The sequence below is a fragment of the Neopelma chrysocephalum genome, unplaced genomic scaffold (genome assembly GCF_003984885.1).
Source record: "Neopelma chrysocephalum unplaced genomic scaffold, ASM398488v2 Primary Assembly neopelma1_64, whole genome shotgun sequence".
Taxonomy (NCBI): domain Eukaryota; kingdom Metazoa; phylum Chordata; class Aves; order Passeriformes; family Pipridae; genus Neopelma; species Neopelma chrysocephalum.
The window spans coordinates 5,249,993-5,268,214 of NW_020897721.1; the positions used below are offsets into that span (position 1 = coordinate 5,249,993).

At 43.1% G+C, this 18,222-nt stretch overlaps 1 protein-coding gene across 15 annotated transcripts in view; it reads right to left on the bottom strand.

Annotated features, from left to right (window-relative positions):
• PTPRF (protein tyrosine phosphatase, receptor type F) overlaps positions 1-16,602 on the bottom strand; it is a 287,080-nt gene extending 270,478 nt beyond the window's left edge. For 4 of the 15 annotated variants that reach the window (XM_027683287.1, XM_027683288.1, XM_027683297.1 and 1 more), the window contains exons 1-2: positions 16,572-16,595; positions 15,855-15,935 (exon numbers count right to left, since the gene is read on the bottom strand). The gene's annotated coding sequence lies outside the window, so the exon portion shown is untranslated. Of the gene's footprint in view, positions 1-9,040; positions 9,321-15,854; positions 15,936-16,571 lie in introns of those variants that run through there. The other 11 variants (XM_027683298.1, XM_027683295.1, XM_027683290.1 and 8 more) reach the window with 6 other exon arrangements.
• Positions 16,603-18,222: the final 1,620 nt, after the last annotated feature.

Genomic DNA, 18,222 nt, shown 5'->3' on the forward strand with positions numbered 1-18,222 from the left:
CCTCTTGAAATTCTATTCCCAGTTCAGAACTGTCGCAATGTATTTAAAAACTATACAAGGAAAAGAAAACAAGCTGCACTGTACAGCTTCCCTGCACTATGTAATTGACTTAGTAATTTCCATAAACCCCAGTGAGAAGTTACCAGTTTGTCAATCTATACTCTTCCACACACCAGATTTTGGGAAAATGCTTTGAAAAGGCTGATTTACTAATTCTACCCTAGGTACCACTTCAGTAGCAGATGCCATCTAGCCCAAGAGAATCATCTCATTTAAAAGAGCAAAACACAGCTACAAAGCTAGTCTAAATTTGGATCCACCACCAAGGAACGAACATTTATGAGGACATGGGAACGGTCTGTGTTATCAGTACAGATGCGACCCAAATATCTTATCTACACCAACATGAGGTGCTACTAGTTATAAAATAAAATCTTGAATTATGGATATACACAGGGCCTACTATATCTTCACACGATTGCTAGAAACTCCATTAAGGTCATAAATACAGTGATATCTGACAAGAAGCTCAACAGAAGGATAGATATTCTCTCCCACTAGGAGAAAATGCTCTTAACAACTACCTGTGGGATTATGAAAATAGGCTACTTAAGTATCTGCTGCTATTAGTGATATTGTACTGCCTGCCAGATCTGCAAGAGTTTTCATTTTGAATGCGCGCTTGGAATGCTTTGTCTTTTATCAAGGGAATATAAACGCTAATCTTTGGGGAGGACAAACAAAGCAATCTACCCAGCACAGACAATGGCCGCACTCACTACCCGGAGAGGAGCATTAGCGACTTGTGGTGTCAGCACGTTATGGGACAGACAGTCATTAAATCATTTCACTTGTCACTTGTGAGCGCAAGTGGCACGGACAAGGGGTGTCTGAACACAAAGGCATCTCCAACCCATGGACCTCACCAACCACACAAAGCAAAGCAAGAGAGATTAAGTGCTGTGGGAAGCAGTGAAGGAATCCTGCAAACACCACTGCTCAAAGTGTTCAAAGAAAGAAAATTCTGCCTATCACATGTGATTCTTTTCCCTGAAATTACAGGTTTTTATTGCATTTGCACACTAATTTGGCTGCCTTTTTCCTTTACCTGCTATATGCAACTGTTTATGGAATTTACCATTTTTCTCACTCTTTCACCCCTGCCATGTCACTGTCATAAAGCTCGCTCTTCATACCAAAAATACTTTATACAACCTTGTTAGGATCACATGAAACCTTTGAGGACCATCAGTAAGATAAAAGGAGGACAAGATGCATCCACTAAACCCAAAATTACAGACTGCATCTTAGGTTTCTAGAAAATAAAGGTTTGAGTGATTAACACGTAACTATTTCTAAAATTAAATAATTACAGAGAAACAGGGCTGCTTAGAGAAACCAAGAACTCCATGCTACCAAAAATTAGAGGTAATTACAATGTGTATGTAAAGGGCACAGCATTCTGAGTATTAAATCACCTTTAATTATGTTTTCTGGATTTGTAACACTGACATTTCAATTCCTAACGCTACAGTGATACACCACGTTAAATCAAATACGCCAACAACTCTATTCTGAATCACCTTGAAGGCTTGCAAAACAGAGCTGTGTTTGAACACATTTATCTTTTCCCTTACACCCTTTCAGCTATTGAGCGAGACCACAATGTATACTTTTAGAGTCATAACTGGTCACCAAAGCAACAGCTTGGATGCCAAAAAGCAGGATTTCAACTCGACTGCACAGGGTGGTGGGGAGAGAAAGGTGATCACAATACCTCCATTGTAGCCTTGATCCTGCGACTCAGACCCTCAGCGAACCACAAGTCGTTCACGCACTGAATCCAAAATGAATAACCGGGAAAGCGATTGAAAACAAGACTTTTGTTTTCTTTTAACTTCTGTTCCTCCTACTAACGGCCTTTAAAGGGTCTGGGCATTAATCTTAGGCAGTAACAAGGGAGAAGGAGGAAGATCCCTGGCTAGATTTGCTAGTGTCTAAATGAACCAAAAAAAAAAAACAATTAAAAAGAAAGTATTTCCTCTTAGTAAATTCTCTTGAAACTGTCAATTTTCTATTTGTTATCAACCCTTAGAAAAGGAGGTTTGCACTGTGGTTAGTGGACAGCACTGACAGTAGATCTTGAGTTCCTTGATCACAAGGAAAAACCAGACATTTACACACCAGAGACCTCTCTCATGTTGTCAGCAAACCGTGGCTGTATGCATGGTGAAAAAATACCCACTTCTCATAATTTTATTGCTTTACCTCTTATAAAGAGCTTAGATTTCTTTCCAGCTGATATTCTGCTATAAGAGGACTGAGAAGGGGTATTTGTTTTCAAGTCTTTTCCCCCTTCTTACTGAAGTCCTTTTCCTCTAAGGCAGCTGTTTATCAGGTTTCACAGTCAAGCTAGAAGAGGCTAAATTAGGACATTTCCTCTGCTTGCCTCCTTTGTTTAAAAGGTGTTACTTTACTCCCTTTGCAGTTTGTGGTTCAAGCACTGCAGCTGCTAAATAAATATATATTTATGCACATACACACACTGTTAGAAATATTTATGTAAATTCAATTGTGACACAGAAATCCTGTCCCAGCTAGACCACAGGTCACTAGGTTCAGCTGTTGCAGAGCTGGCAAGCCCAGGGCTGAGGATGGGGAATGCTTCACCAGCACTTCTTCTGTGTGCCCACCCCACCTAAGCACCAGCACACGTGGACCACCGCAGTGCCTGAGCAGCAGTGAGCACCTTTCTCCATCAAACCCATTCACATGCTCTGCTAGGGAGCAAGGAGGGATGAAGGGAGATAGCACTGCCAGGGCAAGACATCTCTCCAGGCAGAGGTCAGCAAGCTGGGCACAGAGAGACACAAGGCCAGCAGGGCAGGATGGGGAGATGGTCCTGGATGCCCACCAGGGGCAGCCAGGACCTGCCAACACCAGGGCCCTGCTGGCAGTTTTCACTGCTTTCCTACGGATCCCAGGCTGATGGCACAGCTTTGTGAAAGGCATCTAGCACACGAGGTTTGCACATCCAAATCCTCCTAGCAGGCCCCAGCTGCTCCCACCAAACCTGCCACTGCCACACGTCAGACATCTCCTCTGTTTCCCACCCGTAAGGAGCGGGCTGCAGAAGCACAGCAGACACAGCACATCCAACGCTGGATCAGCAAAAAGCTCCTGCTGGAACATTTCGGAGCCACAGAGTTAAGAAAGATGGTCTGTCACAAAGTGACCAGCACTAACTCTGACCACCCCAGAAACTTCAGGCATGAGGGAACGACGCAAAGAATTAAAAGTCAACCTTGAAGGATTTCAGAAGTGAATTGCTCACAGTTTTGCCTTTCTGAGGTTTTTACAGCTGGATACATGTTGAAAGCACACTGCTTTACCAGCAGAGCAAGACAAAGCAAAGCCTATTAAGTATCTCCATAACAAGTCTGCGAGAGTCTTGGCATGCACTGTAGGCAAAAGGCAGGCCAGGCCATGATTTCTCAGTTTTCACTCTGCAATGACCTGAAAAAGATGAGAGTTTTACCTACATAGATAAGACAACAGGCCATTACCTCACTCGCATGAGTAACGCTTAATTAAAGGTTTGATTTGACCTCCTCATAGCTGCACTGGAGAAAGGCATCTCAACATCAGTAATAACAAAACAGTTAACACCAGCACTCGCTGAAACATTTCATCTGTCTGCCACCCCTGAATGTCTGCAAACAGAATGGTTTTATTGTTTTTAAATACACATAGGCACACATTTCTTAATTATACTTTAAACCAAGAACAAAGGTCGCATATATGCTCTTAGCACACAGCAGACATCCAGTCACTGTATGTTCTGTAAACAACTCTCATCACTTTGACTGTTACCAGTAGACCTTTAGACTTCTGCATCTCTTGGCCCCTTTCATATTGGAAAAACATCATTAAACCAGATTAAAACTGCTATTCCAGTCAGACTGCTTATCTAATGCTTGAAGAAAATGTGTACCTGCAATGCTCTCCTTCAAAACAAATGATAAAATCAACTGTTACTTCAGATTCTTCATCTTAGAAAAAAAAAATTCTCTCTAATGAGACTACTAAATCTAAACTCTCTTCTATTAAAACTGTGTATTTGCATAATCACAAACCTGTCTCAAGGAAACATTTTAAGGATGAATAAACACAGCTCTCATACGTGTTCATATATGCTGAATTAGATTCAATAACTTTAATAAGAAAAAAGTGTACATGTAGTACAGTTTTACAATTAACATCTGCTTTATGTCTTTTTTTTTTTATAAGATGACATTTAAGCTATATGCATGTATCAGAGCCCTTTATCTCACAATGCCATTTTCCCCCAGAGCATTCATATCTCACTTCTATAAAATATCAGCACACAAGGGCTCGAAACTGGCTTTACCTGCAACAGAGACAACTCCCAGACTATCAATTTATAAAAGCACTGGAAAAGCAGTAAGAACAATATTGACAGATGGGCTCTCCTGCACTTTCCCTGAAAAAGCCTCGGTTCTGGAACCACCTTTCCCACAAATTAGTCTTTGGGGAATTGATGGATAACAATACATTTCAGTCTTTCAGACTTCAACAAAGTGGGCACAGAGTATTTCAGGTTTTGGGGTGGGTTTTTTGTTTCCCATAGACCCCTTCCCCTGTAGTAAATTCAACTTTGAACCACACTTTCAGGAAAAGATAAACTTAGCCATCAGCACAATTCAGTTTTTTCTCCGGAATTTCAGTAACTTTGGAGGTTTTACTCAATGTATTAGATGTCCAGAGCTGTTTCCAGAACTCTGAAGCTACAACCCAGGGGCAACACTCATCCAAAACCGGCACTTGGGGTGTTTGGTCACTGAAGCTTTGGCAAGTCTGGGGACCACAGCATCGCCAAACCTACTTTTTTTTTTTTGTTTAAATTACTTTCATTTAATTTGTACTCCCTCTGTATATCTGAAGAAATAGATGATACCTTCGGGTCTTCTTGCAAAAAAGCCCTACTGTAGGCAATACAAACTTAAGGACAAAAGGGCAACAATAAAATACCAACTCACTTGAACAGGACTTTACCTGTCCTACTTACAGTTCCCAGGAGGAAGCCAGGGACATACTTGGGGAACAGAGCCATCCACTCCCACCTTATCTGTGGACTGTGGTTTTAACCTTGAGCCTATATTTAAATTGAGGACTTGTATTAAACAGCAGTGGGCACTCCCGACCTCAGGACATCAGTGTCCTCGGCAGCAGAAGGCACAGCACGTCTGCTGTCATTACCAGGTGTGCCTTAATTACTGCTATTACCGGCAGCCAGGGAAGGGCTGCAAGGCAGCTACTCTTCAAAGAGAAAAGGCAGCACAGGGCAGCACAGATAATTTCAGAAACTGTAAATACTTTGCCATCTGCAGAGTCACTGGAATTAAACAACAGTTTTGAAAATGCTCCTTTATCCCTCCCTGTCCACACTGCGCACACGGGCGCACCTATGCTGACCATATCACCACGGTATCCTCAGCTTCTCCATACCTGTGGTCTGATCCACGGGCCACACAAAGTAAATACAAAGAAATGTAAGCAGTGGCACACTCAAAGGGTGGAGCACACGGCCCATCTATACATAAAAACAAACAATACTTCAACCAACTGTTATTTTTATCCAAACGTAAACAGAAGCACACAAAGTACATCTCCTGCCTTGTTCTTGCTGTAAGACTACAAGAAGAGAATTATTAAGTGTGGCAAAGGAAAATAAATTTCTTAAGAGCCGAGCTGAAGATCCAAGCCCCACACAGAAGGTGAGCTGAAGCTCACCGGAGTGTAAGGCACCCAGTCGTGCCAAGGGCTCCCGTGGATACAACAATTCCTGATCAATTAGGCCGTTGTATAATGGATAATGGATACAGCTGCCAGCGTCTGCTCTGATGCCAGGAAGCAGCAGAGGGCTTGGAATCAACACTGGATTTCTAGGCAGTGCTAAGGACTGCACTGAAAATGCATATGGCCTTAAAAAAAATGTATATGCATTTCTGAAAAAGTCTGAAGTATGGCACCTGGACCAAGAAATTCAGTGGGAAGAGGTCAGGGCAATTCAGCATTCTGGAAAAATCCCACTTGGGTCTCTGTCCTGGCAGTGGACCGACAAGCAGCAATGACAGGTGCTGTCAGCCAGTCCAGGAGGTACAGGAAGACCCTACTCTATCCCATGCTTGGGGGCAGCAGGAATTTGTAGCCAGGAGGGGCTGGGGATGAAGGTACCATGGCTAAGGCAGCTCCAGCGACATCCAGAGGGATGACAGCTCCTGGACCACCAAAGGGGAGCCTCACTCTTGCTGCCAAAATGAGCATGTCTCGGAAAACTGAGATGCAGAGACTCTCCTGTTCCTGAACTGGGATCATGGGTTTCTCTCTTCACTGGACTCATGACTTGCTCTGATCTAATTCAGCTTTTGAAAGGACAGTGAAAACTCCCGACTTCCAAACAAGTAAGTTTAACAGATCTTCTGTGCTTCAAAGTAGGTGGTTAAGCTACAAAAAATTACTCATTCCCTACAGTCACTGGCCATTGCCATTCCTGTAACAGCAGGATACCCATCTAACACATACAGGCACCAGTGTGCACTAATTTAATCTGCAGGTCCCTCTGCCTCTGGATAAAGGGCCAACTTTAACCCTATGCTGCTGCCGGAGGGACATGAAAGGCTCCGGAGGAGTAATGGAAAGAACTTGTTTATCCACCCGAAAGCACCCATAATTAGGAGGTGATGGATGTTGTGAGTAAAAGTGAGTGATGTTTTTCAGGAGCTCTCTCATCTGTAACAGCACTGTTTTCAGATAAAATAACCCTTAGTGTCGGGCAGTGTCAGGAATGTCTACAGCCAATCAGTCACTCTGCTATCCAGAAAACAATATGACGTTCTTGTCATGATATCTGTGGCATACGTTGTACCAGCCCTTCTTCACTGTCTCACCAGTCAGGGTCTCCACCCCAGCAAAGCAAATAACTGTTGCTCCTGAGATAAACACATAAATCGAGATTTCCGAAAACCTCAACCCCACTGCATGTGTAACAGAACTCCTTTTGAACAAAACACCTTTTACAAGAGCATAAAATCATATTTGCCATCTGGAGTTAATGACTCCCCAGTAAAACTCAGGAGAAAGCCCCGCTCGCCACTCCAGCAGGCTGGACTGCAAAGCGGAACCACCACGAGGAACAGCTTGGTGGAAAGTCAACAAGATAAGCGGGATCATTTTCAACTCGGACACCATAAAATTTCACACTGTAACAACTTCATTTACAAGACTTTGACAAACATTAAACAAGGAGAACAAATACCTAACACAATTAACTGAGATTACACATATGGCCTAAAGTCTCTGTGCCACAGTGCCAATAGAGACTGTCCCAAGAGGGAGGATGGGGCAGCTTGGTAACTATGTGACCCTACAGACTGTCACAGCTACCACAGGTAGTAACCCCTTGATCACTGTGCCTCTGAACAAGGTGGCCTTGTCAGCTTTATGGCACCACTTCAAAATCGAAACAAAACAAAAAACCCCATCAGCGTGATTAAGGAAATGGGACAGATGAGCAAGACAGACCAATACCCTTTGGGAACGTTTCCTGGGGTCACCTGTCAAGCAGCCTGGCTGTGTTTTTTTAACTGATTAAATCAGACCCTGACAGAAACCTTAGTGTCAATTTCTCAATATTCTAATAATTGCATTCAATTCTTTCTAAGGTTCATGCAACAGACCATCCCTCTGACAACACTGTCCCCTTCTAAGAAGTCACCTTACAAAACTTGATGGAGCTTGAGAGAGTTAACAAGACCCATTCTTGACCTTTAAACACAGCCAATGTATATTAATATTTAACCACTGCATGTTAGAGATTACATATCACTATTACAAGCTCATAGCTATTACTTCTGCAAAACACTAAGAAAAAATAGATGCTGATGTCACTAATCACATGCTTTCTATTTATTGTGATGGGAAATAATCAGCTTCTCTGATTAGGTACATGTTTATTATATTACAAGGCAACAATCTCCTTCAAGCACCCAATCCAATCCATGTGCTTGACGCAAAGGTTTCTTAAAGGCTATGAATTTAAACACCTGTGCCCTAGAAAACATGCTGGTGCTTTTAACAAAGCAAATGCTAAAGCACTGAAGAAATTTAAACATTTGATTACGCTGCTTCCTCTTGAAGCCTGATTGAGAAAACAAATGCTTTTATGTTATTAAGAGACACTACTCAAAGGGAAGCAATCCCAGTAATTCCTGGTCCTTCTGAACCATTAATTAACATTACCTGGAGGAGCACTGCCACTCACACCTGGGACACCTGTAATTCAAAAATTTCATCCTCTACAGATAAGGAAGATGGAAATAGCTTATTAAAACTCTGAATAAAGCATGTGGGAAGGGACCTCGGGGCTTACTCTGAAGTCAGACCACGCTGTTCAGAGCCTTGCCAAGTTGACTTTTGAGTACTTCCTAAAATGGAAGCACCACAAGCTCTCTAGGCTCTTGTTCAGTGCTCTTCCATGCTGAAGTTGAGCTTTTAGAACTTTCCTTGCCGCATCCTGGGCACTTTCCCTCTTCTCCCTTCCCTGTGCTGCCCACAGAGTACTTGGACACTGCCACCACCTCATCCACCTTCCAGGGACGGGTGACTGTACTCAGGACCTCCCTCCCTCAGACACCTCCTGCTCTAGTCCCCAGCCTGATTCACCCCAGGTTTTGGCACCTTCTTTGACTTGCCTATGCCCTTCTCATGGGATCACCAGTGAGATTCAAGTTACAGCTTTCCCATAAACTAGGAGAACCTCTTGCCCATCCCATGGTTGAGGCAGCAGCTGACCACTCCTCCTCATCCACAGGCTGGTTGGATCCAGCTCCAACAACATCCACGGCCACATCCAGAGATGCCCTCAAGCCAACCCACGCTGCCCGATGTCCAACCCTTACAGCTGGACACAGCACCATGTCTGGGGCCTCAGCAGCACTGACAGCAACAGAACCATTACCTTTAATTACCATCCTCTGCATATGCTCCAGATGGAGCTTGTCCTCTCTGCCACTTCAGCTGGTGCACAGGTGGTGACCCAGAGCTCGTCCCAAAGTGCTCTGCCACGGCTGTGCAGCCCCACCACGTCCTCACCACTTTGTGTTTCCTCATTTCAGCTCAGCAAGCGACACAATGCAGATTTCCACATGCCTTTTCAATCCACCGTAGCCATTTAATTCTGAACTATGCTTTGCAGTGCTTGAGCCCCTCTCAGTTTTGGGCTTACTTGCAGATTTAGTTAGTATTCCCTTGTCCACACCAGTAAAGAGAACAGCAAATAAAGCTCAGCCCAAGACAAACATGGGTGTATTCACTCAATTCCTCATGCCATCTCCCTTCTTCCCGATTTTCAAAGTAAGTTACAGGTAACTACTCTTCAAACACAGTCCTTAAACTGTTTAATTATATTTACCATACAATTAAATACATATATTTTCCTATTCCACAGAAATGCCACATGAGGTTATGTCCAAAGTTACTGAAGTCAAGGCACATCATCAGAGGTACTGCTGCCCCCGTTCATCCTTATCATCTTCTAATCCTCCAGATTCCTAGAAACTGATTAAAAATTTTGTTCCAATTCCGTGAGCATTGCAGTTAGACTGACTAATCTGTAACTCCCTGGATCTCCCTTTTTCAAACAGAGGTAATGCCTTTGCCCTTTTCAGTCCTCCAGGACCTCTCTTGCCCTTCTCAATTTCTAAAAGATAATTGTAAATGGTTCAAAGGTTGCTTGGCTAGTGCTGATGTACTCTAGGGCAAATTTCATCAGGCTCTGCCTATTTGAATACACCTATCTTATCTCCTTTTTCTGATCTATCCTTTTTTCTACTCTGCACTTTACTCCTATCATCTTGTTTAAATTAATTTTAATTAACGTGAAGACACGCTCAAGCAATACAATAGCTACATGATATCCATTTAGTATTTTACCTTTCAGCTATAATGTTAGCAAAAAAAAACAACTCTAGACTATTCACATACCATGACTCTGGCTTTTTGGAGATGCAGAAGAACATTTAGAAAGATTGGTCTAAGCCAGGTTGAAGACTGCATATGGCTTAAACCAATCCTCAGCTGAAATGTTTGAAGGGAAAACACTAAGAAATACAATAAACTCTTTGTCTGTGAAGGAAGATTTAAAGAGAAATTTTAACTGCATTTTAGAAGGGACTCTTTTGTTGACTAAACTGGACTGTTTTGGTTTTAAAAATTTAAAAAAAAAAAAAAAAAGCCAACACTTCCCCAGCAGATAAAGCATTTGATAATCAAATGCACAATTTCCTGTAGATTGCCTGTAATCTAGCACTGATCATTGCCAGGGGTAGGGTACCAAATTAGACTGACCACTGGTCCAAACCAGCACAGCAAGTCCCACTCCTCCGTGAACACCGACAAGTACCTCAAAGCACATTACAATTTTTAGGCATCCACCTGTTCTAGATATAATTTACCTTTCATCAGCTGGAAATTACCATCCTCATAGCTGAGACATGGCAAGATACTACGGGAGCATCGCTAGTCTGCTTCTATGCAAAGCAAAACAGCCTTAGATCATCCTCTGTGATTTCTATTTTGTTTTTCAGCAAAACAAACCAGACACGGTTGTGCGCCATTACCACATCTCAGCTGAAGCACAGTAGCTTCTTAAACTGCTTCATTTCCATCCTCAAAGACCCATCAAGTTCTGTTCTGTGATCCCCTAGGCAGAAGATGCAACGTTAATGGAGATTCTGGCTGTCATTCTCAAAAGCAGTTAGTGATCTGAATGCCTCAATTGCTAGTGTACCCAACCTGAAATACTTAAAAAGGTCCAATTTTCAGGAGATGATGAACACTCAAAAACTGCTGGGTGGTGGTTCCCACTCCCCTCAGTGTATAAATCCAGCATCCATTTTACCTAATGTTTCCACCTAGAAAATCTTTTGCAAGACTAAAATCCTAGTACCAGTCAAAAGAATGGTGGAAATAGTTTTCTTTTGCTAGCTGTGATGAAAATGCAACAAATCCATGCATTCTTCCAGTTTCACAAAATACAGCAGCCTACTCTTGAATATGGATTTGTGAGTATTTTCTTCCAGAGTGATACACTGAAAACTCTCCTTTACAAAATACTATTATCAGCTTTCAGTGAAACCTACTTTACTGGACATAATATAAAGCTTGATTTCCAACACTGTCAGGCCAAAAAACGCACTCAATATTTCCAATCCATGTATTGCTGGTACTTGTCTTTACTACAAATGCCATTAGTTACCACCAGTAATCCCTGTCTTGCTGCCTGCCTCCCCTGAAAAACAGATCATAATTAGGAGAATCCTTGGATCTCATCCTTGAGTTAATGATGAATAAAACCAAGGTACGAACAGAGAGAACAGTCAGAACAGTGAAATACTGGTAGTCTCTGCTGCTGTTCCTTACTCCACTAGTGGAACAATTCAGACTCTATTTTAGTCAGAGGAGTTTGGTGTCATGCAATTGTTCAGTCACAGCTCAGCAAACCTCATTATTTCAGGCCTCTTTAGAAATGCAGAGTTTTGCCCGCGAGTGCGATGGCGATGGGATGCGTATCCGCTCGGTGTGGCACTCTGCCCCAGGAACAGCACAGCTGGTGCCTGTGCTGGGCACAGCCCCGGGAGCTGGCACGGGCACCGGGAACCCCAGCACAGTCACAACTGCCTGCTTTTTAATCCGTCACCCTGCTGGGCTCTACTTCAAACCCAGAGTCTAACCAATACTGGCTGGTTTCAGCCAAGCCTATGCTGATAGCGGATAGAACGAAACCAAGTTAATTAGAGTTAAATGTAGCCTCAAAGGAGATCTCAGTACCAAAACTCCTTATGCACATTAACTTATACAGCATGTATTTTTAATGAGTTCAGCACTTGTCTCGAGTTTAGGAAACACACACATGGGGTGGCAGCTATTCAAAGCCGTTGCGCCAGAGCATGAGCAAGTGCTGACTCCGTGGGATGACAAGGTTATGCTGCCAGTTATGGTGATTCTACCTTTATTGCATAACCCTCAGACAACTAAATTAATTAAACAGGTAAAGTGACAACACAAAAGCCACCTACCAATATACTGATCATATAATAGAAAAGGAAATGAAAAAGACCAGAGGGCTAAAAGCTCACGTTCAGTTTTAAAAATATGGTTAAATCTACTAACATCTCCAGCATCTGCTGATCCTCTTTTTCATAAATAAACTTTTGAAAATATATATCTCTGTAGACAGCTAAAGCAAACACCTTCAAAGCAGAAGGGAGTTTTTACAAGTGCGAATTTGGAGCTTTAAACCCCACCCTTCCCTCTCCACATACATTCTCCAACACACACCATGTGAACCCAGGTAAATGGCCAGCAGTCATGCCCTTTGGGCTCCAATATATTAAAACAATCCACTTATTTGTGAGATAAAAGGACCTGCAACGACTCTTAAGTCAGAAAAATATATATAGCCATATATAAATAAGGCTGAGCTACGCCAACAAATTCTGTCAATGCCCTTTTGAGCCCGTCATTCAACTACAGCCAGAAAATACTGCTCACTGGATTACAGTGAAAAGTAATGGGTGACTTGCTGCTTTGCTTCAAGTACTAGTATGTTCCAGCCAATGTGGCATTAACACACAACCAAGTCACTTTGAAACACATGAGCTTTGTGCCAACGTTTTGTAGAAACACATAACCTCTATTACAGGAAACACCTCTTAAGGTAGAGCATGGTATCACAACACATTTTCCACAATGTATAAAAATTAAAGAATAAAAATGTTTAAAGTATTTAAGAGGACAGTGTGACACATTGACAAGTCAGAATGAAAAAAAACCTAATTATGTAGAAGTCTTAGTTTTAACTGCGATTCCAGTGGTAACGCTGCTTGTATAAAAATCCCCCAAATCATGATCATGTAGATAGACAGGAATTTCCTTAGCAATTGCCAGTTCAAATGAAAAATCCAAACTTTGTTTTTCTTTTAATCTTTTCAAGTAGTATTCCCTTTAATATTAACCTCATTTATTAACCTCAAAATGCAACTATACAACAATTTTAATTTAAACAAATGACAAAAGATTGCTTCAGGATGCTCTGCTGTCTCAAAACTCCTGAAAACTTAATCTGTATTCTGCTAATCTAGGTTACAATTTATCTTCAGGGGTTCTCCTGTAACATCATTCCTTGATGCTTTAGATTTAGCCTGACGTGATTGAAAAGGCTTCCTTTTCTTTCTTCTCTCATTCATCTGAAGAGCAGAAGTACACCTTGTTCCCAAGCTCCCCTGTCCCCTCCCCCCAGATCAGACAGACTTTATTAAGGAAATTATCTTAAAAGAAAACCCTACAGATAAACTATGACCTAGATCAGGGAGATTCTGCCCAATTTATGTTCAAAAAAGTTGATTTACTTTAAAAGATGTTATCGCATGCCACTCAAACTGTACTTTCAGCCACGGTTTTTATGGACTGAGTCTGTCATCTTTTATTTCCTAAAACCTGAGTTTACTTTAAGAATGACAGAAGACCTTCTCAGGGTCAGCTGAAAGCAGTCATAACTGCACACACCAGAAAGGAAGCGCTATAAAACCGAGAAGCCCTCAAGGACCACTGTTTTGCTGAGGAGCAGCATGACCAAGCTGCCGCCTCAGCTCCCGTGCAATGTCACTGCTCTCGGTTCAGTTCTGTCACCATGTAGAGCCCTTTCAGGGGGGGTGGTGGCTGTCTCCAGCCTAACACTGCTCTAATACGCTTCTGAACGCAATATAAAACAAAGTGCAGATGATTAGTTCAGAAATGTCACCCTAAAGATGACAGGGATGCTGCTGTAATTTAGATGCTGTCCAGGTTTGCACCTCGCTGAGTCAGCCCGTCACTGGGATGCACTCAGCCCTGCTGCCCAGTGCCAGCCTGATTTCCTGCTGACAACTCCATGGAACAGGTGAGCCTGCAGCGAGTGTGGGAACTGGTGGGGAACAGGGGATCTGACCCATCTGTACCCCTGTGTACTCAGCACCTCTTCATCTCCCAAATCCTGAGCTGTGGGAAAAGGGGATGCAGTATTCCAGCTCTCTTCTTCGGTGGGCACAGCAGCCCAGAGCCTTCCTGCTCACACTCCTGCCTGCCCCCAAATGCAATCCTGCCAACCCCGGGCTCACCTGTGAGGAAAACCAAGCATGCCATATGCCACGCCAGCACCTCCTTCCCTGGCCTGCTGCTTCTGTGAAACACGAGGTTTCTGAAAGCAGCCCTCCCTTCCTGTTTGTCTCTGCGTAACCTCTCAGGTGGCGCATCCCGAAACCTGAGCACCACCTCCTGCTGCACTTGCCATTGCCCAACCCAGCACCATGGGATGGCAGGATCTATCCCACAAGGCTCTGAGCCCAAAATCCCAGTAGCAGGCTTTCTCCAGTCCCCAGGAGCACACCAGCAGTACTTTCAAACACACAGACACAAAGACATACAGTACCTGCTTCAGTCTCCACTTAAGCGACAGGTACCGTTCCTGGTTTTAGAGAAATGCTGTTTGTTTCAAGCATCAGCATCTTAGCTAATGGGTTTTTGCTTCTCTTCTACACTCCACAAATACTGGGCTGAGTAATGCATAGCCTAATTGACTGTTAAGGTCATTGGCCTGCTCTTTAATCTTATTTAGTACACTTTGAGACAGTTCATGAGTCATTAGGGCTTCATTCTTGGGGACACAAGGACATGTAATATACATTAATAAAGAGCATAAATGTAATCTAATGTGTGTGTTTTATTTTACAGATTGTGAAATTAGAAAGACGGCATTAAATATTTCTTTGCAATGTTAGTTGATGATTTTAGTATACAATAAAAATATTTGTCAGAGCCTGCTGGTGTATTCCTAACTTATAACATTGCTCTACATCTAAGAAAATTCTGTAAGTAGTAAAAGTCACACTTTAAATACCAACTTGAAGTGAAAAAAGGGCTCAAGGGAGACCTAACTTAAAAATTCCTTACTTGAAGGGGAAAAGAGAGACATTTTTCAAGCTGTTACTCATTATATTAGATTTTATGATGCAAATTATAATTCAGTGCGCGCACGTGTCAGGAACTTTGCAATACTTTTGAAAGGGATCAGCATCACTAATCAGGCACTGAAATCCAATTTCTGGGAGAATCTGGGAGCTCAAAGCCGAACATTTTTGCTGGTTTGGAAAGATCTTTGAAAAATAAAGTTAAACAGTAATTATACATAAGTATGCTTGAGAAACTTTACACCTGTCTTGACATGAATCAGATCTTTGCATGGATGATGAAATTCTTGGCATTGCTTTAGGTGATTGGGATGGCATTAGCTTAGGCAGGGTAAGAATTCAACAGCCACAAGCCTAGACAGGTAGGATAAAGGAGTTACTGACTCAAAAGGCATGGCAGCTTATCTGTGGAAGTCTAAACATGTTAATCATTTAACATAAACAGATCTGCTGATATTTTTAGAAAGGCATTTCAACTCATAAGTAACAATGTTAAAAAAAGGACACCAGTAACCCTAATCATATTTTCCACAGGTCCTCTCAGCTCCTTGCAGATTGTTGCTACTAAAACTCGAACTGGGGGAAGGTGGGGGAGGAGGAAAGAAAGAAAAAAAGCCGAAGACAGGTAGCTGGGTTTGGTATTAGTACAATAAAGAAGTTGTTGGCAATTAGCCTTTGACTGCTGGCTGTGCTACAGACTCCTGCAACCTTTGTCTCCCTCTGCCTCAGTTCCCAGTCTATAAAACGAAGGTGATAATGTTTCCCTACCTCACAGGAACGTTCTCAGAATAAATCCATAAATGCCTGGGAGACACTGAGACACCACTGTGACAGAGGCCATAAAAATACCTAGGGGAAAAAAAAAAAACAACATAAGAATAAGTGCCATAAGTGACCATAATAGCAGAGACATTCACAGGTTAAATGCAAAACACAAAGGTTTAAACTTCACTTAATGACATGAGTTCTCCATCCTGGGGAAGAAGCAGTTCAGTTAAGCACATATTCCCATTATGACACTTCCAAAACCATGACAGCAAGGGACAATTTCCCTTTTCCTCCTTGGACTCAACACAATAATCCACCACCAGGTGCAAGTGGGAAAGGTGTTTCCTCTACAGATCAGTAGCTCAGGCCCTCCATGACAAGTATCACATCCAGGAACCCCAATCACAGCAACAGACCCCCAGATACTGACAGTGCTCTTCCTCAGCCTCCATATCCAGTGCCTACTGCATAGCTGAGCTCCTCCAATAGTTAAAAAACTTCTTTCAGCCTAACATTTATTCCTGAACAGATTTTATCCATTTGTTTTCATGCCAACATTGATCCAGCAGCTTAAATAGCTTTTCCCTATCCCCGAAGTTTATTTCCTTGACAATAAAAAATGAATTACACCACCTCCCTGTCAGGGCTCATCTGCCCACCCGAACCAAGCAAGTTCTTGGAGTTTGCTCTCAGGTGACTTCCCATCCTCAATATTACCTGCCTCCTCTGTCACCCCACTTCAGCATCTTCTGCCCAGCCCTCTCCTTGTGGCTTGCTGGCACCTTGTGACTGCACAAAGGTGTGTTTCTCCAGCACTTCCAACTGGTAACCCCCTCAATGCAACCCAGCTCAGAGCAAAAGTTTCTCTCCTAATGCCTCCTAAGGTTATGACCCTGCATGCCATCACCATGGAAATAAGTCCCACTTTGACTGTTCTGGGTCTCAAGCTCTTTCTGAAATATATCCTGACCCTTCACAGCTCTGACTGTGCCTCCTACCCGTCTCACCCACAGTGCTCTGCTCTGTGGTGCCAGGGACATCACAGGGAACATGCATGGTCTCCCCAAAAACATACCTCCTATCTTCAGAGGCAACTCAGCTTAGCAACCGATGGCTTGAGTTCAATTACACCACTAAGTGTTCTTTAACATGAGCCAAACAACTACATCCCTCAGAAGGATAAGTGATTCAAAATTATGCAAATTCACAGAATGCATTATTTAGCCTTTATCATTTACGAAGTACTCATTTTGCAAACAGTTTCAGCAGTCTTACAGAGGGTGTGACAATGCCCTGAAATCCGGGTGTCTGACAGCTGCTGTGTCATGCACTGACCATCATATCCTCGGTGGGAGAGGGAGAGGGTTTGCCCCAGCTCAGAGGTGGGACACGGGGCTGGGACAGCCTGCCTGCCCTCTGCCCCCTGTGCTCAGAAGTACCTCCACCTATCCCCTCATACATAAACTCCTTGGAGACCCCCCCTCTCATCCCCTCACCACCACGGCTGAGCAGCACAACAAAAATCCCCTCACTTTTTTCCCATTTTTGAGGGGAGAGGGCAGTTCCCTTCCTCCTGGCACAGTGTGTGGAACCAGCTCAGGAGCTGCTCAGACAAGCACTGGAGCTGGTAGGAGGGGAGCAGCACTCCCCCCCTTCTGCTGGCAGCCTGCCCCAGATCAGACTGGGATGTATTGGAAACCTCAGCCCAGGGAACCAGAATACACTCACCTTTCCAAGGACTCAGATCCATTTAAAACTGTACTCTAATAACCTTCACAAACAAATATATTATGCAATTTATGTTATGCAGCGTTGACTTCAATGACTCTGTAGCAGTGCTTACACTACTATATTTACTTCTGGCACACACTGGCAGCCTTCACTGCAATCATTCTGAGCGTGTTCCTGTTATAAACCTGGAGGTCTTACCCTGCCAATATCTATGCACAATGCTCCTCGGTACGTTTTCTGTGTTTTCCAGAATTTTGACTAAGTTGTCCCTCTTTCTTCTGTCCCTTCAAGCTTCTTTGTCTAGAACATGCCCCACCTTTTTCCCCTCTTTTACACAGGCTCCCAGTTTTCTACCCCTGCACCTTTCCCTCAGTATAAGGCCACCAACTCCCACCTTCAGCTTGTCCCACACTGTTGATTTCCCTCCCTCAGGTGAGAATTTCAGACAAGCACCCTGGCACCTCCTGCCAGGCTCCCGGAAATTTGAGGAAAGCCCTCTTTTAGGCATGCACACATCCACTTTGATGCTCAGGACCCAGATTAGCATACTAAAGAAGAGAGATTACACATATTTGCCTTCTCCCTTCCCTCACAACTAACAGGATGACCATATTTCAGTACTGGCTCTTTCCACTCT